Source organism: Lethenteron reissneri, chromosome 34, assembly GCF_015708825.2.
Source record: "Lethenteron reissneri isolate LAM-NWPU_2019-01 chromosome 34, ASM1570882v1, whole genome shotgun sequence".
NCBI lineage: Eukaryota > Metazoa > Chordata > Hyperoartia > Petromyzontiformes > Petromyzontidae > Lethenteron > Lethenteron reissneri.
In genome coordinates this window covers 15196272-15221155 of record NC_083812.1, presented here as the reverse complement: position 1 = coordinate 15221155, position 24884 = coordinate 15196272, and the positions used below count along the sequence as shown (strand labels likewise).

Here is a 24884-nt window from a genome sequence, read left to right as displayed (position 1 = left end):
AAGCAATGGAATGGAGGACCACATGCACTTGAAGAAGATGATGACACTGATGGTGACCATTTAGAAAAATGAAACCAAGGTCTATTATTCTTATGGTGATATTACGATTACCATTGCTTTTGCCGAGGCAGATGGCGATAGTGAAAACGTTGAAAATGATGATGCAGAAGAAGAAGTATTCCTGAGAAAGCCTCACTGCACCGAGTCTGAGACTGACGCCTCAAGAGAGTTTGACAAGCGGGAAAATCCAGAGTATTCCCATGTGGCTTTGAGTTCAGACAAACGCTGTTCACTAATATTTAGTCTGGAAGGTGCCGATAAGGTGATAAACTAATACAAATAATAAAAATAATTATTTGGTGATACTACTACTGCATTTGGTAGTGGTGCACAAATAACAAAAAACACAAAACGTTCGTCAATAATACTATGAAAAATATATAATAGGTGACGTTTCAGGCAAGGGCCCTTCATCATGGCACATAAATAGAGAGGCCAGAGAGGTAGGGTGGATAATAAGATACAATCTTAAAATATGTATATATGAAGATACGGGCTGGAGTTGGATTTATTTATCATAAAAATAACAGTGAAAAACTGAATCTGCATAGAAACTATTAAAATGTGACTTACAAATAATTCTGGGCGATGATTCAGTTGCTGTGTTGCTTACCATGGCTAACCTCTTTGTAGAGAGATGGGTTAATTTTCCAGATCATAAAACAGACTTGGGGGGGGGGGGGTGGGAGGAAATGGTGAATGAAATTAAATGTGCATGGAAGGGAATGACTCCGGGCTCCCGCCAACGCCATTCTGCTGTGTCGCTAAATGTGCCAAGCTCCTGTGACTCGTGCCTCTCGCCAGCCCCTGCGAAGAGCCAGCAACAGGAAAGACGTGAGCCCACATGCCCGAGGCCGTCTGTTGTGAGCCCACGTCTATCCCTCCGGATAGACGTGATGCCGAGAACAAGATTCAGGAGGTTTAATTCTAGATTTAGTGACTGCAAGGATTCATACTCTTTGGTTTTTTCGGTAAAGTCACGTAGGTAAAAATATATGTAATCCCTCGTCACAACCATCTCTGAGACACACTTAAGCGTTTGTGCTGTCGCTACGTTGTCCCCACCTGAAGAAGGACGCTTGTGTTGCGCCTGAAATGTCGTGATTTAATTTAGTTGTTTTCATTTATTTTATTTTTTACCTACGTGACTTCAGGAGGTATACTTTTTTTGTTTGTAAACAATAATTTGATCTGTAAAGTTGAATATATTTGCCAACCATTATGATTTGTTTTACTTGTAGAGGTTTACTGGACAATCACAACCCTGCAGAGATGCAACATCGGAAAAACTGTAAATTGAACCATGGTAAGTACCATTAGTAAAAAAAAGAAAAGGGGGAAAACATTAATGAAAATAAACAATAAAAAATTATTATATTTCGAAGCATGTAAAGAGCGTAATATATTACTTTGGAAATGAAAAAGTACAAATTACTCGGATGTCACCAAAAAAGAGAGTTATAAATCCCGAGTTAAATTCCTAAATGCAGCTTAAGATTGAGGTGGGCGATATCAGAACTGATCCCATTCCACCGTCCCTTCACAAACCCACACTGCCAGTATGGTAAAGTATGGCTAAACAGCCCCATGACTGGTATGCCATGGGGATCCCTGAATGTAGCAGTCAAAGTTTAAAAAGTGGCTGTACATTTATGTTATTAATAAACCATGGTAAACATATTATACACGAACAAAAACAATGTAGTGATTTCAGTGTGAATAATATAGCCAACTTACAGGATCAGTTTAGCTGTTTATCCTTTGTAATTATATTCAAGGCATTTAGGGTCATAATCCCTGAGCTCGAATTCATGAAGAAGACAATGTTTTAAAGAGCCAAATCGGGCTCTAAGGAGTGTGCAGATTTACATATATTCACCATAATATGAATGGGAAGGTACCTTATTTTAAACGGAATGATTTTTAAATACGTAAGCTTCCACAGGCCAATTTTATGATTCACAGTCGATTTTTAGGTTAGGCCACATAGTCATGATCTGACACAATCTGGGTTAAGGCCCTCCACCACACGACATAGCCAAACAAATTAAACTGTCATGTGGTGTTTAAGCGTTGAACGAGCCAGTATTATTGTTTCAGCTCATTCACCAGAAAGTAGAAGAATAATTTTCAAAATGAAATTTAGCAGCAATTAGATTAATATTCAGAATAAAAACCAAGTCTCACTTTCTGGATATTTGTATTTGACTTCCTGAATATTCTCCTGATTTAAACATAGCGTAGCTAATTAGTAAATTTGGTTGTGAGTATTGTTATTTCCTTTACCAGTGAGCTAAAGCACTAATATTTGGCGTATTAAACACTTGTAGGTGTGACTTGTGTAGCAGTCGGGAGGTGGCCAGATCATTACGTAGCCTAACCCAATAATCAACTATTAATGATTCATAAACTTGAGATATGTTGTTCTCAACAGCGACATAATTTATATACATAATTTGTTTATATATCCACAGAAACCACACTGGAGGTCATTCCGTCAGCAATTGTGTGAGCAAGCAATTGGAGGGCCACAAGTTTATCCAATAGAGTGAGAGAACACTATATACTTTACGTATGTATTACTTCACTTATTTATCCAAGAAAACCACACTGAGTCGCCGGACTCTTTTTCAGGAGGGTCCTATTTTGAGATGTTTATTCATGTGGAGAAAAACCAGCGCACCCAGAGAAACCCGACACACAGGAATTGGCAACACTCCATCTCCGTACAGAGGGAAACAGATTGAGATTGGTCCACTCGATGCTTCTGCTGGCGTGGCAGGGTATGGCACCTTAACGCCATTTTTACAGGGAACAGAAAGCGGTGTCCTTAGTCGTGACATTTTAAGGATAAATACTAGCCATTGGAAACAAGCATTAACGCTTTAACAAAATTTTTCATATTTGTTTTATGACCCAAGAGTGAAACGCTCAACTTTGTATCGTATAATTTAGTCTGTGAAGCCGACCGGATATTATTCATATATATTTCTTGTTAGAAAACAGAGTCAACAAAATAAATAGAATTGACAAAATAAAAAAATGGCTTTTGTTATTCCACAACCACACAAGCACACAACTACATCAGAGTTTAAAACTCGGTGCCAGTTGCAAAATGTCCCTATTTACACCTTGTTCAATTTTACATCCATTTGCTTTGCATTGAAAAGCACACTTGATTTTAAAAACATTTTTGCAAAAACAGTGGCTTGTGATTAATGGCGTTCTTGGGACCGACCAAAAGAGAAAGGTATGGATCCGAAGCGCGCAGACTTCGCCACCACGCGCAATCCTTTTAATTCCCAGAGCGACCACGTGCGCCAAACACAGGCACACGACGCCGAATGTGTAGACGATTAGAGGGCCCGGCTTGCATACCCAAATACGGCGCGGCACCGCATCCAACACGGGCCGCCTGCTTGATAGAGGGCGTGCCGCTACACACAGTTATGGATCACGGCTCCCCTGCTGCGGCAGGCGTGATGGATAGAATACATTTATTTTTCTGACCGAAATCTAAGTGTTTCCCATAAAGGCCCTGATTAATCACATGCCAATGGAAAAAAGAGGGGAAAAAAGAGAGAAAATCGCACTCATGCCCATGCATGATGCATCTCAGCGGAAAGATGCCAAAACAATTTTGCCATTGCCTCGGCACAATTGAAACGCTGGTCAAGACGTTGAAATCAGAACGACATTCTGTGCGAAACTCAGAAAAATTCGTTTTCGATATTTTGCAAATGGTTTAAAGTACACAGCGGGATTTGAGAATTCTGTCGTTTGATTTATAACTTTTGTTATTGCTCCATAATAATAAAAAAAACGTTTGCGTGCATACAGCAGGGATACGCCATAGTGAACATTGCATTCAACGTCATGTAATATACGTTCATCAAATAAAAGAGATTGCTTACAGTATTGGATAAATATGATCAAGTTGGTGGCAGGATCATGGATGCTCGGCAGAAATCCATTTTGTGCCTCTTTGCATGAACAGCCGCTCACGTGTGTGACTTGCACTGCCACTCTCGCGCTCGTGGCATGCTAGAGAATTGCTACATCCAGCAGTGCAGCGTATCGCGATTAGGATTCCATGATGCCACACACACATTTATAAGCTTGTCATTATTTTACATCAAGTGATCATTTTTATTCACATGGTCACACTCTGGCTCGCGCATACTTAGCGTGCACGTAGTCTGCAATATGCATTTTAGTATCACTTTAGTCCGCTCTAAGAGAGATCCTTTTATCTTGGTTAAATGGGAAGTTAAAACAAAATGAATTAATAATGGAAGGGAGGTTCCATCGGAAAAGAGAGCTGCTGCCTTTAATGCATCTACCAAACAAAAGAAGCAGGTTATTTATTACTTTCAATTACGACATTAAGGGCACAAATGAAGGCAAAACCTCCACAAACCAAAATGCCAGAACGAACTCTCTACTGGGTTTCACCAGAGTCTGTCGACAGAATTAATCTAGGGCGATACCCCGAACAACAGTGAGGGAAAAAAGTATATGATCCCCTGCTGATGTTGTACGTTTGCCCACTGACAAAGAAATGATCAGTCTATAATATTAATGGTAGGTTTATTTGAACAGTGAGAAACAGAATAACAACAACAAAATCCAGAAAAACGCATGTCAAAAATGTTATAAATTGATTTGCATTTTAATGAGGGAAATAAGTATTTGACCCCCTCTCAATCAGAAAGATTTCTGGCTCCCAGGTGTCTTTTATACAGGTAACGAGCTGAGATTAGGAGCACACTCTTAAATGGAGTGCTTTGTTACCTGTATAAAAGACACCTGTTCACAGAAGAAACCAATCAATCAGATTCCAAACTCTCCACCATAGCCAAGACCAAAGAGCTCTCCAAGGGTGTCAGGGACAAGATTGTAGAGCTACACAAGGCTGGAAAGGGCTACAAGACCATCGCCAAGCAACTTGGTGAGAAGGTGACAACAGTTGGTGCGATTATTCGCAAATGGAAGAAACGCAAAACAACTATCAATCTCCCTCGGCCTGGGGCTCCATGCAAGATCTCACCTCGTGGAGTTGCAATGATTATGAGAACGGTGAGAAATCAGTCCAGAACTACACGGGAGGATCTTGTCAATGATCTCAAGGCAGCTGGGACCATAGTCACCAAGAAAACAGTTGGTAACCCACTACGCCGTGAAGGAATGAAATGCTGCAGCGCCCGCAAGGTCCCCCTGCTCAAGAAAGCACATATACATGCCCGTCTGAAGTTTTCCAATGAACAGCTAAATGATTCAGAGGACAACTGGGTGAAAGTGTTGTGGTCAGATGAGACCAAAATGGAGCTCTTTGGCATCAACTCAACTCGCCGTGTTTGGAGGAGGAGGAATGCTGCCTATGACCCCAAGAACACCATCCCCACCATCAAACATGGAGGTGGAAACATGCTTTGGGGGTGTTTTTCTGCTAAGGGAACAGGACAACTTCACCGCATCAAAGGGACGATGGACGGGGCCATGTACCATCAAATCTTGGGTGAGAACCTCCTTCCCTCAGCCAGGGCAATGAAAATGGGTCGTGGATGGGTATTCCAGCATGACAATGACCCAAAACACACGGCCAAGGCAACAAAGGAGTGGCTCAAGAAGAAGCACATTAAGGTCCTGGAGTGGCCTAGCCAGTCTCCAGACCTTAATCCCATAGAAAATCTGTGGAGGGAGGTGAAGGTTCGAGTTGCACAACGTCAGCCTTGAAACCTTAATAACTTGGAGAAGATCTGCAAAGAGGAGTGGGACAAAATCCCTCCTGAGATGTGTGCAAACCTGGTGGCCAAATACAAGAAACGTCTGACCTCTGTGATCGCCAACAAGGGTTTTGCCACCAAGTACTAAGTCATATTTTGCAGAGGGGTCAAATACTTATTTCCCTCATTAAAATGCAAATCAATGTATAACATTTTTGACATGCGTTTTTCTGGATTTTTTTGTTGTTATTCTGTCTCTCACTGTTCAAATACACTACCATTAAAATTATAGACTGATCATTTCTTTGGCAGTGGGCAAACGTATAAAATCAGCAGGGGATCAAATGCTTTTTTCCCTCACTGTATGTCTCCCCCTCTCGCGTGGTTTCGCGAATAATTGTTTCAAAAAATAAACTAAATAAGTTACAAGAAACATAGATAAGAGGCATGACATTTGTATATTCATATTATTTGGGTCTTTCGGTAAAGCCATGTAGATAGAAAAAAAAATATCACAATATTTCGATCGCAACACACGCAATCGTCATTAGGTGAAAAAATATAGCGGGAGAGCTGCTGAGGCAGGATATTATAAAGGATTGAGATGGGTGTAGCCCAAGGGTCATAAGTGAAGTGGGCATGGCTAGAGATGAAATTTGCATGTAAATGTAAGATCGGACAGCTGAGTAACCTCCACGACGACGAAGATGTGGAGGTGGCCATTGTAGTGAGAGATTTGCATGTCAATGTAGGAAAACCACCGCAACGGTGGCTGTGTTAGTGAGATATTTAGCCTGTTAATGTAACTCAGAGAGTCGAAAATGACTGCTAACATCGGCAGGTAGGATGAAAACATCACAGCCAGTTCTGACTTAAACTGGATAATGACGTCCTTCCAATGATTGCTCAGTTTGTACCCATCTTCTCGGTTGAAATTTTGTTTGTGTTTATATATCTGGATGGCTTAACGAATTTTTGCTGATAGCCAGTGGTTTTGCAGAGTACCTTCGTCTTAGAAAAATACATTTCGTGTGTGCCCACAGCATTAAACAAATGATCAGTCATGGCTGAGGTATTGGTCCTACCATGTTTCAGATCTGCCTTATGTTCACGGACACGGTCCAAGATATGTAGCTTAGTTTCCCCAATGTAACTACTGCCGCAGACACAGCTTAGTTTGTAGACACCGGGGTATTACATGTCAGAGACACATCCTTCACAGATGAGATCAGATCACGAATTTTATGTACTGTGTTGAATCGAACCTGGATCTTGTGTTTGCTCATGATTTTAGAAATATTTTTGGTAACCCCTACGTATGGCAAGGTGATGGGTTTAATTGGGTCCTCAGATGGCTGCTTCTCAACGGTTGGGGCGATAGCTTTACGGATTGTGTAGTCTGAATATCCATTCGTCTTGAGGGCTTGGTGTATGTGCTCCAGTTCACTGGCTAGGTGGTGATGGTCGGAAATACATCGAGCTCTATGGTGTAGAGTTTTGATGAGGGAATTTTTCTGGGATGGATGTTGGTGGGAGTCAAGTTTTAGGTAGGCATCCGTATGGGTGGCTTTCCTGTATACAGAGTGTCCCATTGAGCCATTTGGTCTCTTTTCGAATAAAACATCCAAGAATGTAAACTTGCCATCCTTTTCCACCCCCATGGTGAATTTGATGGCTAGGTGTATGGAATTGATGTGGTTGAAGAATTGGCCCAGAGGTGGTAGGCCATGTGGCCAGATGACGAATGTGTCATTTACGTACCTCTTCCACAAGGAAGGACGTAGGGTGGATGCCTGGATGGCATCTGTCTCAAATTTTTCCATGAAAACATTGGCTACAACTGGAGATAAGGGACAACCCATTGGGGAACTTTCAACTTGTTTGTAGAATGTTCCATTCCAGGTGAAGTAAGTGTTGGTGAGGCAGAGTCTAACCAGGGCCAGTACATCAGCATTCAGTCCTTGTTGGACCAAATCTTCAATGATTGCAATGGTGTCAGGCACAGGAACTTTGATATTATATCAAAAGATACAACATCGAAACTGACAAGCAAATCACCTGGACATAGTGAGATGTCCTTAATTAAAGATACCAAGTGAGCTGAGTTAAGTACAGCTGAGGTGGTCTTACCAGTGAATGGTTGTAAGGTCTCAGACAAAAATCGAGCCAGTTTGTAGGTGGGTGAGTCAATGGTGGAGACGAGCAATGACGATTGATTGTGTTGTGATCGAAACGTCGTGATATTATCTTATTTTTCTATCTACGTGGCTTTACAGAAATACCCAAAGAATATTAATTCCTGCAGTCACGAAAGCTTTAAGTCAAGATTTGTATATTCATTTTAAAAACCAATTTTACACAGCATAGCCTTGGTGTAACCTCATTTATTCGACAATACTGGACTGCGTACAAGCAACGGTTCAGAATAAAGAAGTTTCATTGCAGTCATTGACAAAGAGGCTTGTGCAAATCAATCATGGTCTGGGCATATGCCAGCCCACCACGGCTACCAGGGCCCTCTGTTTGGAGGCTCCAAGCAGCGATTTCCCTCGCTAACTTTCCTCCCTCTGCTCGCATCCCGCGTCGCCCATATCTTCGGACACAATCATTCGGTCACCACGTAAGATCGGCACAACTTTTGCGGCCACTCGAGTCACCCCTTCGTCCACGTCTACTGTTTATAGGTGGCTTAAATAAACGCTGGAAAAAAATCAATCTCGCCTGAATATCGACCTTCGGATAGCATTGCACCCAGACAGAATGCTAATTTCATGCTGTCTCTTTAAGATGCACATTAAAGATTTGTGGTAATTTACGAAAATGTGATTGTTTTTTGTTGTGTTTTCTATCTGATCTGCAGACCCTGACGCACACACAAAGCTTGACATTGCTACAGAGATATTGCCAAACATTTACGATATTAGTTCATTAGATATGAATCTGCTGTTGGCTCTATGAGTGCAACTAAGAGGAGCAAAATGATCAGTAATTTTGCACAGATTGAACCTTGAGAATAATTGTGGTGGCAATGCCAACTATCTAATGTATGCTTATGTTGGAAACTGTTTAAGTACGCATCTGGTCTGAATGATAGCTTATTTTATCATGGGACCTCCTGTGCCAGTACCAAAATATGAGAATAGGTTTTCCCCTTTTTTCTGGCAACAAAACAGGTATTAAGATGTTAAAACAGAAAACTGAAACCTTTGACAAGGAATCATCAAGCCGAGTCTCAAAAGGTGTTAGACCAGAGGGACGCCTTTTGGCCTTTTGGCGTCTGGTCTAACACCGTTTGAGACAAGGCTCCACAGAAAGCTGTCTCTGGTGTGGACCAATCAGTTTCAAAGACAATGCATATATTATCAGAGTATGCTCTTAGGTTTTTTCGGTAAAGTCACGTAGGTAAAAATAAATAATAATACTAATAAATATAAATAATATAAATAATAATAGAAATAAAATAATAAACCACGACGTTTCGGAGGCAACACAAGTCTCCGTCATCAGGTGGGACCGTCACAGCTAAATTTACTGTATCAAGTGAGGCAAAATTCCAAGAGACAAGCTATTAAATACAAGTTAAGGGGGAAGGGGAGGGGATTATCTGAATGTGGTAGCCAATGAATGTAACGTGTTGGGGGGGTGGGCGGGGCTAAAAGAGAAAAATACGTGCACTTGGGGTTGTAACCGGTGTTGGCTGACAATCCAAATACAAAAAGGGGAGTACTGTTAAACGCTGGGGATGTCAACACTCGGTAAAGTAGAATAGTACCTGTCAAATAAGATGGTCCAAATATGTGTAGTTAAATCTTTTTTACATGGTTAATAACATCTTTCCAATTATTACTCAGTTTGTACCCATCATCAAGGTTGAAGTTATGTCTGTGTTTGTGTATAGCAGATTGTATAATAATAAATAGTATAACAGTGTAATGTTTAATACAATGTATAAGGCAATATATAGTATCGTAATTGTATAGTGAATATACAGCAGTGTGATATACAGTAGGGTGGATAGAATAATACAGTGTAATATTACACTATGTATTATTCTAAGGCAGGGGTCGGCAACCTACGGCTCCGGAGCCGCATGCGGCTCTTTACGGGCTGCTTCTTGACGATATGTACGTGAGTACAGTATGTACTCAGATGCATTGCGGCTCTTGAAATACTGAATTTTGTACCGAATTGGAAAGAAATGGCTCTTCTTGTTATTTTGGTTGCCGACCCCTGTTCTAAGGTATAGGGTGGTGTATAGTAATACAGTATATAATTTAATGTTGGGTTTGTCTATGGCAGCATATAGTACGGGGTAGACCCGTGTGATGTAAGGAAAAAGTTTAACTGGAAACATATTATATTTTTTGCGACGTAGAATTGTAATGTATTACTTACTGTTAGTAGCTCAACTTATTGGAGAGTATATTTAGTATACTGATGATCCTATGTAGTTTATACTTTAGTTTTTTACGTGGTTGTTTAGTTACTGCAGCTACATACTATTAACATTCCTTCCCTTTATTAATGCTACCCCTATCCCCTCCCTTTGATGCTGCTAATCCTGCATAATGCACGAGCATAATATGACTTTGAAACCCCCCACCAAACCTCCTACGCATTTTACAATTAGTACTACTCACATACCTCCATTTTCCATAAATATGCTAAATTCCTCTTGATATGCAAATTATTTTGTCCAGGCGCCCTTCCCCCCTTCCAACCCAGCTTAAATATACGCTCCAAGCGTGGTGGTGTTTCATTCAGACGCTGTCTCCCCGACAGACCTGGTCTTCACCTGAGGACGGCTGCTTGCGTTGTGGCCGAAACGTCGTGAGAATTATTTTTATTATGTTTTATTTTTATTATTTTATTACTTCCCTTCTACACTTGTTTTGGTGCCAGAAAAAGTGGAAACCCTATTCTCATGATAGCTTAATATGTATAGGATTAAACTGTCTACTCGTTAAAACATGTTTCACAACACGTTAAAGCCTCAGAAGTTGCTTAATTATATCTAATTGGAAGAAGCAAATCTTCGCATTCCTGAGTTTGTGTCCCTGCACCCAAAAGCAGTACATGATGCATGCTGATGAGACCCAGAAGGATGGAGACCATCGCAGAGTTTTCTTGCTTTATAATTAAAACGATCCTGGACAATACTACGAAACAATGTAAACCTCTTTAAAATGCAATGCTTTAAGAAAACCTCTCCAGGCTGTGTTGATCAGCGGGGTTTTTTGACCACACGTCACCATGATGGTCAATTGCGGATATCACTCGCCACTGATGTTCGCTGTGATGGGGGATTTAACTTAGAGACCACTGGATTCACAATGCAGTCTGCTAACCGTTACATCACCCCCAATCTAATTAAAGGTATTGAATTTTAAATGAAAACATTTTAATGGTATACAATGCAGATAGTCAAGAACATAACGCAAAGCCAAGGGGATTTAATAACTGCTGCACTCTTCAAAATGTTCTATTGTACAAATACAAACCACTAATTTCTCGTCCCATATTTGTCTTGTGTGGTATTTACGACAGTTCAATTTGGTCACACATTGAAGAAATCATGGGTTGGGGATTTGAGTAGGAACTCCACGTAGGGATCTCCCATATAAACGGTGATTTTATTGCTTTTAACTTGAAGCATATTAGAGATATATTTCATTCGTGATTGGGCTGTGTATGAAATCACACCGGCAGTTGCAGTTCATTGCCCGCAGGGACCTTTGTGTTGGAGTGCTCACAGATAACTTTAAGAAACTGTCTCTACTGCAGCTCAACAGGGCATTTTCATCGTCTTAAACGTGGCATTAATTATCTATTAAACTGTTACCCTTGTCTTCACATGCCAAAAATAATAATTAGTGGTAGGGGTGACATGTATTCCAGAGTCATATTGCAGAAAAACGGTATGAACAAGCAAACAAGATTTATTTCTTAAACCTTCAACATAAGGTACCATTAATGACGGAGAAAGGAAACCATTCACTGCGACCTCACTAAACTATCATATAGAATTGTAACCTTTCCCAAAAACCCACTATTGATTGACTCTGATGGATGGTTTGACATTTATTGTAAAACGCACATCACAAAAGACGCTTAAAAGTTTTGAGGAAATAAATGAACCAACAAAACAACGAAGAAAAATATATCATTTCATGAATAAAAGGCAATGAACAAAAGAATGCAATGGCAATGTTTAACCTTATTGGCTTTGTCCTGCTGGTGTCCCTAGGCTTGTGTGAATGCGCTATTGCCATTTACTATCGCTCACTCCGAACAATTCTTACTGTGACGCAAGTGCACATATTCATCCGAGGTTGGACCACCGCCATTATATTTTGGGTGGATGACCCAGTTCCTCCCTCACCACACGTGATGGAATTCCACGTGAAGCAGTCTAGATGATTGATGATCATCAAGCAACTCACTGATTCGCCTCAGTCAGTTGCTCACAGGTGGTTAGCCACCCATTCCCTTTTACTCTTCTGTCGCTAGGAGTTTGTATAATTGGCTAATTTCATCTCATCCATTCAGTACTGTGTTCAACCGACACACCACAGGTCACGCCAACACACTCGCGCAACTCACCCATACACCACACGCTTTCCCTCGCACTGCCCCGCTTGGGAATTCCCTCATCCCATCTCGTTTTTTCCCCCGAGCTCTCATAATAACCTTGGTTCCATTCAAGAACCGTACGAACTCGTCTCTATTACAGCTCTCGAGATTCGCCTCAGTCAGAGCGCTGTCTGTGACATGTTGGACCTTCGGTGGCTTATGCTCAGAAGCTGTGTGTAAAAAAACTGTCACCGCAACGGGTGAGTTGTTGCTTGTGTGAAGGGGGGGGGGGGGCAAGGAACGTTTTTAGAGAGTTCTGGATTGCCACTGATGTTAGTCGTGCCTCGGAGCCTAGCAAACCCAGGTCGCAGAGTTCACAGCACGAGAGCACAAACCGCTGGGCCATCACCACCACGGCACTCGCCCCAGGGGCAGTAGCAATTAAAAATGTAATCTAATTGTACAATTGAAAAAAAGGTTTATTGAAGTAAAGTATTCCTATTTTTTGTATTCATAATAAAGAAATATAACACATTTAAATAAAACAATGTCAAATAAATTAGTGGAATGTGATTGTACCATTATCAAAATAAAAAATGTAAAACCTATATGCATTATTGAACAGGAAAATATCTGTAAGACTGTAAGATAAATCTTGAAAATCAATTACTGTATATCGTATGGTAATGAGTAAAGCGAGAGGGGTTGGATGGTTGTATCGTGGCACAGGGGCTAAATCATTGTCCTCTGAACCCAGAAAGCTGAGTTTGATTCCAGCCACGTTTGCTGAGAGAGAACTGGCCTTGGGTGCCCCCTACACCAACCGGCACTGACCGTCGTGGTGAAGTATGGTCAATGCCCCATGGCTGGCGACAACATAGGGGGATGCTTTCATCTAGCAGCTTATCGATAGACAAATTGCATGTATTTATGGCTTTATTTGTAACAAAAAAATTACCACTTGTGAAAACATTTTCGACAAGCTGTAAGATAAATATTTGGCTGCTATAGATTTCCACGTGATGATAAGCCACTTTGTTGAGCAATCATTTGTGGGCAGGTCGCTTCTGAAACATAGCTATGGACGTATAGCTTAATGGGTCGTACCTGGTAAAGTAAAAACGTGGTATAGTGAGTTTAATTGAGAAGGCTCGTACGCCATTTCCATCTGTTCCCTTTGCAGTGCAGCATCGGCAGCAGTGCACTGCCAAAACTCATGAAATAGTTCACCTCATTTTTTTCCCAAACACTACCCCAGAGCAGGAACATACAGTGAGGGAAAAAAGTATTTGATCCCCTGCTGATTTTGTACGTTTGCCCACTGACAAAGAAATGATCAGTCTATAATTTTAATGGTAGGTTTATTTGAACAGTGAGAGACAGAATAACAACAACAAAATCCAGAAAAACGCATGTCAAAAATGTTATGAATTGATTTGCATTTTAATGAGGGAAATAAGTATTTGACTCCTCTGCAAAACATGACTTAGTACTTGGTGGCAAAACCCTTGTTGGCAATCACAGAGGTCAGACGTTTCTTGTAGTTGGCCACCAGGTTTGCACACATCTCAGGAGGGATTTTGTCCCACTCCTCTTTGCAAATCTTCTCCAAGTCATTAAGGTTTTGAGGCTGACATTTGGCAACTCGAACCTTCAGCTCCCTCCACATATTTTCTATGGGATTAAGGTCTGGAGACTGGCTAGGCCACTCCAGGACCTTAATGTGCTTCTTCTTGAGCCAATCCATTGTTGCCTTGGCCGTGTGTTTTGGGTCATTGTCATGCTGGAATACCTATCCACGACCCATTTTCAATGCCCTGGCTGAGGGAAGGAGGTTCTCACCCAAGATTTGACGGTCCATGGCCCCGTCCATCGTCCCTTTGATGCGGTGAAGTTGTCCTGTCCCCTTAGCAGAAAAACACCCCAAAGTATAATGTTTCCACCTCCATGTTTGACGGTGGGGATGGTGTTCTTAGGGTCATAGGCAGCATTCCTCCTCCTCCAAACATGGCGCGTTAAGTTGATGCCAAAGAGCTCCATTTTGGTCTCATCTGACCACAACACTTTCACCCAGTTGTCCTCTGAATCATTCAGATGTTCATTGGCAAACTTCAGACGGGCATGTATATGTGCTTTCTTGAGCAGGAGGACCTTGCGGGCGCTGCAGGATTTCAGTCCTTCACGGCGTAGTGTGTTACCAACTATTTTCTTGGTGACTATGGTCCCAGCTGCCTTGAGATCATTGACAAGATCCTCCCGTGTAGTTATGGGCTGATTCCTCACCGTTCTCATGATCATTGCAACTCCACGACGTGAGATCTTGCCTGGAGCCCCAGGCCGAGGGAGATTGACAGTTCTTTTGTGTTTCTTCCATTTGCGAATAATCGCACCAACTGTTGTCACCTTCTCACCAAGCTGCTTGGCGATGGTCTTGTAGCCCATTCAAGCCTTGTGTAGGTCTACAATCTTGTCCCTGACATCCTTGGAGAGCTCTTTGGTCTTGACCATGGTGGAAAGTTTGGAATCTGATTGATTGATTGCTTCTGTGAACAGGTGTCTTTTATACCGGTAACAAGCTGAGATTAGGAGCACTCCCTTTAAGAGTGTGCTCCTAATCTCAGCTCGTTACCTGTATAAAAGACACCTGGGAGCCAGAAATCTTTCTGATTGAGAGGGGGTCAAATACTTATTTCCCTCATTATAATGCAAATCAATTTATAAAAAATTTTACATGGGTTTTTCTGAATTTTTGTTGTTGTTATTCTGTCTCTCACTGTTCAAATAAACCTACCATTAAAATTATAGACTGATCATTTCTTTGTCAGTGGGCAAACGTATAAAATCAGCAGGGGATCAAATACTTTTTTCCCTCACTGTATAGAGTAGGCTAACGTTTCAAGAGATTGACTGGCGTGTGGTTGGAGACCACACGGTAGACTGTGGGAGCAACACTGGGACATTTTATAAACTTGAAAAAACTAATTTTTATATTTTTTCGAAAACCCACGGAGCAACCCTGTAAATCCATTCAAGGGACTTCCGGTCAACACAGAAGGGGTCAGAACTTTCCCCGACCTCTCTGAATACGACTGCAATGTTCATGACACGACAGCTCAACTGATATTTGATCCTAAGAGCTGGAACTTAGCCAAACGAAGTGTGGAATCAAATAGAATGCAAAGGCTTTTTTTTTATTTGTGTCCAGTCATTAATGACCGGTCAGAGACAGTCCCAGATCTTTCCTTAAGTGTCACTGAAATGCGTAGATGATTACCGACTGACCAGTTGACCTATGTTTCCTTGGAGCCAACGTGATCCCCTTTGAGGAGCCAATTTCCTTTTAAGCCCGGGACTAAGGGATATACCAAGCACGCGCCCTCAAGATTATCCACTGGGCTTAAGAGACTCTTTGCATAGCATTGTTGAACGGAGGATCGTGCCATGTTATTAACAATTTGAGAGGGATTGGAGGAGGCTTCAGCAAGCCGATTACAAGGGCACATTTTAGGGCAGAAGGGCCTGCGCATGGCGAAAAGAACACTTGTCTCGCCGAGGTCAAGGGTGCACACGCTCAACTCCCAAACCCATCTTGAAAAATGCTCAGCTGTCCAATTTCCTCAGGGTTCAATTAATAATGGTATGTGGGGGGGGGGGCTACACATTCTGGTTTGTTAAAAAGGCGCCTTTTTCACCATACCGAATGCATTTTTGTGAGTGAACTTTGATCCTTATTGCCAACATGTATTCGGAGCCCTTGAACAACTCAGAAGTTGAAATATTATTACATTTAATTTGTATCTGCTCATTGGTTGAATACCATACTTGACATTACTTTACCTTTTGCTCCGGTAATTTATAATTTTTTAGGTCAATTTATTCATGCGTGACTTTTCCATGGTGGTTTGCAGCAAATTTGCAATGTAATTATCGCTTGGGATGCTTTTCAAATTTACAAGAGAGCACACATTTTTTACAGGTTTGCTTCTCTTTATGCATGATCACAATGGCATTTATGCATGAGTCACCTTTCAAATTTACAGAAAACAAAAACTGCAATTAGTTGTTTTCATGTTCGAATGCTAAGCTTGCCAATTGATGTACCACTGTCGTGGCCGTAAATTAAAACTGTTAGCATGTATGCCATTCATTATGCATACTGCACGGTTTGCCTCAATCCCATCTCTGCTTGTGAATAATATTTGTAAAAAAAAAACTACCGTATTTGGCATGAACACTGCCACACAAACAGAAAACTAAATCAAAGCGAAAATATTGGCAACGGTTCGTGGCTGTACATGACTGTCGTTGCAGTCCCTTAAATACTTTTTTTCAAAGCGTATTAATGTTTGAAAATATTATGAAACTACAATATCTGCTGTCACATGAATTTTTGAGAAAAGAAGAATTTTCAAGCGATGTAAATGGTCAATTTTGATCCAATTATAAAGTACTAGAGGGAGGTACCCGGCGTTGCCTGGGCGAAAAAGTCAGACACACACATCGACCTACATACACTTACAGACATTGACCCACACACACATAGACATCGACTTACACACACACACATATGGACTCACACATACAGACATCGACTTTAGATACACACCCATGGAGTTACACACACACATCGACTCACACACAAACATCGACTGACACACACATACACATCGACTCACACACACATGCACGTACAGACACACGAAGAAATGGACTAAGACGCTCACATGGAGACACACACACATCGACTCACGCACACATCGACTCACACACACAGACACATCGACTGACACGCACATATGTACTTAGGCCGACATAAATATTAAGAAATGTACTATTTTAATTGTAAAATCTTAGTTGTCTACGCACACACCAAACACGCACCCACATTGACTGACACACACACATGAACTCACACACACAGACACGTCGACTCACACACACACACATATCGACGCAGACACACATAATTATTTAAAATTGAAGTAACCTAATTGTTAAATATTAGTTGTGTCCACACACACCATGCACACACATTGACTAACACACACACAGCGACTGACACACAGATATAAAAACTCATGCACACACACATCGAGTCGCACGCACACTGACTGATACACACACGGACGTAGACACACACACATGGTGGCAGACACGCACATAAGGACTTAGACACAATAAAAAAAAATTTATATTGACCAAGTAAATTTTGAAATCTTAGTTGTCAGGAGCACAAACATTATTAATGTAATATTTGCAGGGTGATTCTTTAAAATGCAGGTTTCTGTCAACGTTATTTGACACAATAATAAGAATATTAAAAATGACCAAGGTATTGAAAGAATATGAGTTGTGAGCACACAAAAATCAATGTTTTTATATTTTGATGGAGATTATTAAAATAACAGGATTTAATGTATGTGAGTTTAGCGAAAGAAGCAAGAAAGAGACAAATTAGTTGTTTGCGCACACACAGTACTAATGTAATATTAACAAGGTGGTTATAGAAAAAAGTTTTCTATAATGGTGAGTTGAGAAATAATAATTATAATAATAATGAGAAAGTGCTTCTTAAACGATTTGTTGTGAGCAGGCAAACAAAAATAGTAGTCTGCACACAAACACAGTTAATGTAATATTAGCAAGGTGATTATGAAAAAAACTGGGTTTCTATCAAGGTGAGGTTAGGGAAAGTAGAAAGGAAATGGTAGTTAACATTGCCGTGGTGAGGCCTAGTCCTCTGCAGATCCCCGTCATCGCCTAGAGCACGCAGCCGGCCGAGGTGTCACCTTGGCAGGCTGGGGGCTGGGCCACTCCCTCCGGCCATAATATCTAGGGGCTCTATAGTAGTAACAGGACGCAATGGGGTGGGGTTGGGAGAAGAGGACATCACACTGTGAAAAAATAACCTCAGCGTTTTGTGTTTTAGTTGCATGTTTAACGCGAATGAAAATTTGTGCCGATCGTGTGTGCGTTGCTAGGGGCAACCACTGTCAGTAGTGCAAAGTGTAATTTAATAATAATAGTAATTGCACACATTGGGGTGGGGGGGGGGGGGAGTGAAGAGGACGTGAAACTTTGATGAATTTACCTCAGAGTCGCGTGTTAATGCGTGCGCATATTTTTAACGGGAATTAAAAATGGCGTCCACCCCGCAGCGAATGCGTCGCTACCCGTTGCCAGGGGCAACCGCCGTGGAAAACCAAACGGACCAATCGTGTCTCGCAAATCCCTCACATTTCGTCCAATGAAACTGCGTATGGTCCGGCGACACACAGACAGACAGACACACACACAGACAGACAGACAGACAGATTTGCGATTTTATATATATAGACGTACGCGACTTACCTTGTAGAGTGTGCAGGCGAATACAAAAGGTCGCACACCTCCGCCGATAGTGCGTTGCTAGGGGCTAACTTGATGAGCGTTGTGCGCATGCGCAGCTTGCTGCGTTGTCCCGCCCGGAGCGGTGAAGGAAAATAAATAAATAATGGTGCAACTAAATCACTAAAGAGAATCGGTAAAAAACGCTATTTAAACTTATTTAAAGGTGACGGACGGGAAAAGGAAAATAGTGCTTGCCCATCGCGGGGCTGACGCCGTGGTACCTGGCTAATTATTTTCACATAAACCCCACCGTTGGAGAGCCAAATCCCTTGCAAGCGCGCATGCGCAGACAGACAAACAAAAAATGAATTTTATAGGTAGGATTTTAAATGACGAACGTTTGATCTGGTAATTATTTTATTGTGAGGGCGTCATTATCGTTGGTTAGTGGCATATAAACCTTGTGACACAGTCACACGTAAAAAGCACAAGTCATAAATGTGAACGACGATGAGCAATTTGTAAATAATAGTCATTCACAAATCACCGCATTTTATCAGTTATCGAAGAGCCAACAATAGTTACCCTCGACTCACAGAATCACGAAACAATAGTTACCCTCGACTCACAGAATTCTAGAACAACAGTTAACCTCTACTCAAACTTACAAAACAAGTTACCCTCGACTCAGAATTACAGAACAGTTACCCTGACTCACAGAATTACAGAACAATAGTTACTCTCGACTCACACAACAACGATAGTTACCCTCGACTCACCGAATTGCAGAATAAGTTACCCTCGTCTCACAAAATTCGGTGGCTTTTTGAGAAACCAAACCAAGGTCAAGGTGAAGAGCCCATAAAGGTGCCTCCACGACTCCCAGAAGCAAACAAAATGGCACTGATGTGGACACAATTAAGTGATATAATACAAGAAAGAACATCCGACATACGGCATATATTTAATTCCTCAATAATGACTTAACCGTATTCCCCTTCTTGTAAAAAGTGAACTGTGCTTGTAGGTTGTCCGTGCGGGTGGCCTGATTGGTTCAGATAGCATCGACGTCACAGTCTATCCCCCCCCCCCCCTGCTTCGATTGTGGCCGTCCCTTCACAGCGTGCCCCGGGCTCCTCATGTTTGCCGATATCCATCGTCAATGTGTCTGTGCATGCACTTATAACGACGTTCTGTTTTGTGTTCTGCCCAAACCATTCTGGATTTTTGGTCTTGGAAAATGCTTCGTTAATATTTAATGTTCAAAAGGCAAATAATAGTTCCCCTGTTGCATTGTTATTTTGAACTCCTTGGCCGAGGATAACAATGTAGCGGCATTGCGTGAGCGGAATCAACTGTAGTCGTTTTCAACAGCAAAGCAGGCGGCTGAAAAACATCCGTGTTATGACTACCCGCATTGTACAGGGACATGTCTCTGTGTGTGTCTCTGTGTCCCCGTATTTATGTGTCCGTGTCTGTGTGATTGTCTCCGTGTCTCCATGTCTCTGTGTGTGTCCGTGTCTCTGTGTGTCTCCGTGTCTTTGTGTCTGTGTCTCTACGTATGTGTGTCTCTGTCTCCGTGTCTGTGTGTCTCTGTGTGCGTCTTCGCGTCTGATGTCTCAACTGCGCGTGCGCGACCCACGGGAATTGAGAGGGCCGGGGGTGGGGGTTGACGGCTGTCTGCTGCCGTATTGCGCATGCGCGACAAATTGAGAGGGGCGGTTGGGGGGTGGTCGCCGAATGTGGGGGAGGGGGGGACTGGATCGGCCACGGAGCAGCCGAGGACTCGGAGGGGGCACGGCCAGTCCACCACCACACACCCGTTACAAACGCAACCTTTCAACGAAATTATCTCAATCATCAGCCATCTAACTGCATATGTGTGTGTTCGTTCGCGGGACATGGCTCGATATCCACGGTGTCGTGAGCCACGCTATTTGGGGGCTTTGACAGTTGTTAGCAGGTGTGGTGTTAATGATCGAAGGGCTGGAGCAAAAAAAAGGACGGCCGACAGTTGCATCACATGTTGTATTGATGCACCCACCCATCATCGGTATCTTGCAGACACTTGCTGTTGCCCTACTGCTGAGTTTACACATCAAGGGCTGCGCATAGATGTCACAGTGACATGAAAGCAAAGCGTGTTGTTGGTAAAGACTCATTTTAGTGAATTAGTTCGCATCCGCTGCCTCGGAGAAAAATATGAATGGTTCAGCACCCCTCTCGTTGAACCATCATTACCCGTGCTCTCGCGATTAAAACGTTTAATTTCACAACATTCGATAATGTGCTTGCAACTGTTAAAGACATTAACCTTTTTCATTGTATGTGCCCCACGCAGGGATTCACACTTCATTAGCCCGTCCCAAGAGGCAACCCTCAATGGATTAGCAAAAGGGAAAAAAAATCCAAACCATCACTCCGCTCTCCTCGACGACCAGCCACAGCACCGCCCCAGCTGCTGTGGGTAATATCTAATCAGCGCACTTGTGAAGACTCTAATTCATGTTCATTCAAAATGACGCGCTTATGCCTCGTGGGAGCCGGAGGCGCTGCACAACCGCACTAATCAGTACCATAACATTCGCATTCATCGAATCACCGGGATCCTGTCTGTTATGAAATCAATCCCAAAGGATAGCCACAGGTTGGTGCGACCTGCTGAATTAAGCCTTGAAAATGGATGGATTTTTGTTTTAAATATAGACAAGCTTATTTATACAGGAACCGCATCACCGTTGGAGGCCCTGATTTAATGCTCGCTTTTAAATTGAGAAATATTGCACCCCCCAATCCTCTGTGGAATTAGAAGATGGCGATAGCTGTAATGGAGGACGTGTTTGAAATTACAAAGAAGCTATTCAGATGTTCACTTTCCTTGAGAATTAGTTTACAATTCCATTTGACAATCGCCATATTAGAAATAAAATTGGTATTTCAGAGGCACATTTTCCCCCATACACTAATGGCATTCTTGTACATGGCCGGTTTATTGAAAGGATGGAGTGACAATACATGCTCTGGAGAACCCATTTGAGAAAAAAATAAAATTCTGGTAGAAATCGACTGTCTCACCGACAGAAAAAAACTGTTTCCAATTATAGACAAATGCAGAACGCCTGGAAACAGACAACTCAATTCCCAGAGCCAGCCATCTCATTCTCATCTACAAAGGCAACTAAGCCCCCTCAGGAATTTTGCCACATTATAGAATGTTCAACACTCTGTGTACAGACATTAGAATTGCATCGCGAAAACAGATTGTTATAGGACGATGTTCCACTCATCATCCTCTCCATTCTTACCCCCTAAGCTAAACCACACTGATTGGACATACTTCCAAACATCTTGACTCATTCGCAAATACGTGAACCACGTAAGTCCTTAAACCAACCTGCCCATCCATTCACTAAGAATATAAACTTATTAAACTCTGTTTCTGTAACACTGCTGCTCACTATGACTACTGGCTACAGCCTATAAGCATCCATCTAGCTGAGAAATTATTGCACTTTGTGGGCTTGTGTCGAGATGCCCTGTAATATGCCCTGCATTTTATGAACCGGGAGCGTGCACCATATATTTATGTGTTCGACTTCGGTGTGATGTTCATGGTCGCTGCTTTGGCTGTCTTGTTCCCGTTCTTGAAGCTGTACAAATGTATTTTACTTTGTATGAATGTGTAGTGGCGTTAACTACTCGCTGTTCGCAAACTTTGAGAGCAGATCGTAAACAAGGTTTTCCCGCTCCAATCAAACGGTCAGGGTCAAATGGGGTGAGGTAGTATCCAAACGCCAGATTGGGAAGGACCAATCAGGGTCTCACAAGGTGGCCGGGGATTGGACAACCCGGCCACGAACAGGTATAAAAGCCAGAGCGCTGAGAGCTCTGGAGGAGTTCTGCTACACAAAGACCCAAGTCGGCCGAAGACGTCTAGGACCCTGGACCAAGCCCTCCAGCCCTTATCAGGGCTAGGGCTCAGAGTAACCAGTGGTCGGGGAGAGATCCCCTAGGTCTAGCCAGAGGATGCTGGGAGAGCAGGGAGATTAGATAGCCTGCAAGGTCCGGAGGCTTGTACCTTCTGAGGGTAACGGGTGAGGGGACCATATACCCCTTAGTGTGATAGGGACTGTGTATTAAGATAATAAACAGTGTGTGCCATAAAGAAGTTTAGAAGTCCGTCCTTACAACACTACAAATGTATAATGCATGTTGTAGATTTAAAAATGCTTGTACCCCTGTCATTACGTGCGTGCCATGTATGGGTCACTTGTCAGTGGGACACCCTTGCAAATGGCGCGTTCCTTTGGATGGGTATTATGCAGGTGAATTATTTTAATCAATGATTAAAAGTAAGTGCAAGGGGCATAATATATGTTGGCATGCGAACCCCAGTCCAGTAAAAAGTGTGTCACTGAAAAAGGTCGCACACAGATAACGATATGGGAATGTGTGTTGTTTTAACAATGTTTATTCATTGCTCACAAAGTACAAATTGCTACAGTGAACCTCTCGTGTTTCATATGAACAGTTCTACAAATAATGTTTAAATATTTCACATTTGCTTTCTTTTGGGGAAGTTGTTGTGTTTATCATATTGAGTTGGGCGTTGCAGCCCTGTGATGACTTGGCTCACGACATTGTTGGTGATAAACTTTGCCTGGCCAGGCGTCTTGGAAGAGGATGTTAAATACACTCAAATTGATATCAACACATACAAAAACGAATTCACATGAACTTAAGTCGACATACAGAGAGTTTTTTTTTGTGCGGATATTGAAATGGGGAGGATTTGGATTATGTGGCGACGATGCAGATGCAAGAGGAAATCTCACAAGCAGCGCATTTCTGAAGCCACTGCAAAACCTTAATTTCAGAAAACGTAAAACAATTTTCAATATTCATGAGGCAATTCAGGCTGACCTTTTCATTTATTTTATTATATATATATTTAAGAGGGCTCTAACAAGTAGGTGAAAGTGGTTTCACATGGAATTAAATTGATAAATTCTGGCTGGGTTGGCACTTATAAGGGATGTGAATAATACGGAGCTTCCTGCGGCATGGCAGATTAATCAGCGCCATTTGGCCCACACGCAACACAAATGATTCCCGGTGGAAGGCTCCGCGTGAATCTACAATGACGCTCGAGCATTGCGAGCATCCTTGATGTGGTGTCTTCAACGGGACGGGCGACTGCACAAATTATACAGGTGGTCCACCGGGGAACGCTTGTGTCTTGCAGCAAGAATACCCTGGGTTCGATTCCCTACCTGGGTGCTTTTCTGTGTGGAGTTTGTATGTTCTCATTTCTTTGTTGCACGGGGATTTCCTATGGGTTCCCTCATTTCCTCCCATAGCTAAACAAATAATGCAATGTAATTGGTGTTGGCTATATATCCCAATGCTGAAAAAGAATGACCTGCAATTTACTCAATTTTAAATATATCCAGAATTATTTATTTCCCGAACAAAAAACATATTTAGATTTTGTTTTGCCGAAACAATTGTTTTTGATTAAGGACCATTGTTCAAAGAAAAATCCCACACGATGTTCATGGTATTGGCAAAATATACAAATTTTGAAACATCTCTGCAAATTACTTCACTGGGATTACACACAGCAGCAAGCAACATCACGCCCAACTGTGAAAACTTGGCAGGATCCTCCTGAAGGGTATTATAGTCAGTGAGGCTTTTCTGGGTAAACAAAACGCGATAATAAAGTAACAATACACCATATATGAGTCAACCACATCGCTTATTGTGGCTTCTTTGCATGGCTCTCTGATGTGTTTTCTGGTTGTACCATGTGTTGTAGGGGCGCCACGGTGGCGAGATGTGAACTACCTCGTCTCGTGTGCAGGAAGTCGTCGGTTCGAGCCCGACCCTTGACACGTGCTGTATAAAGAGTTTCAATGTCCTCCAGGTTCTCTGGTTTTTACCTCCACATTTAGAAACATGCGTTTAGAGTATTTGTCTGCTAGTAAATTTCCACGCGATAAACCGCTTAATTAGGCTATAATCTGTGGCCAGGTTGCTTCTGAAAAAGAGCTATTTAGTTTAGTGGGCCTTAACCTGATAAAATTAAAAATAGTTTATAGCTCGGCACAATGTGTCACATTTCAATCCACGTGTTTGGGAGCTTCAGCATGAGGAGCACAACATGGGGCATCATGCCGAGCAACACAGGGC

The 24884-nt window shown here is 42.1% G+C and overlaps 1 protein-coding gene and 1 long non-coding RNA gene across 8 annotated transcripts in view; one reads left to right on the top strand and one right to left on the bottom strand.

Moving 5' to 3' along the window:
• LOC133350734 (glutamate receptor ionotropic, delta-2-like) overlaps positions 1–24884 on the bottom strand; it is a 211307-nt gene that overhangs the window by 142138 nt on the left and 44285 nt on the right. The gene's annotated exons all lie outside the window — the stretch shown is intronic.
• Positions 20457–24606, top strand: LOC133350481 (uncharacterized). The gene is made up of 3 exons (XR_009756082.1): positions 20457–20569; positions 21031–21152; positions 24511–24606. It is a non-coding gene; the product is annotated as an uncharacterized LOC133350481 (long non-coding RNA).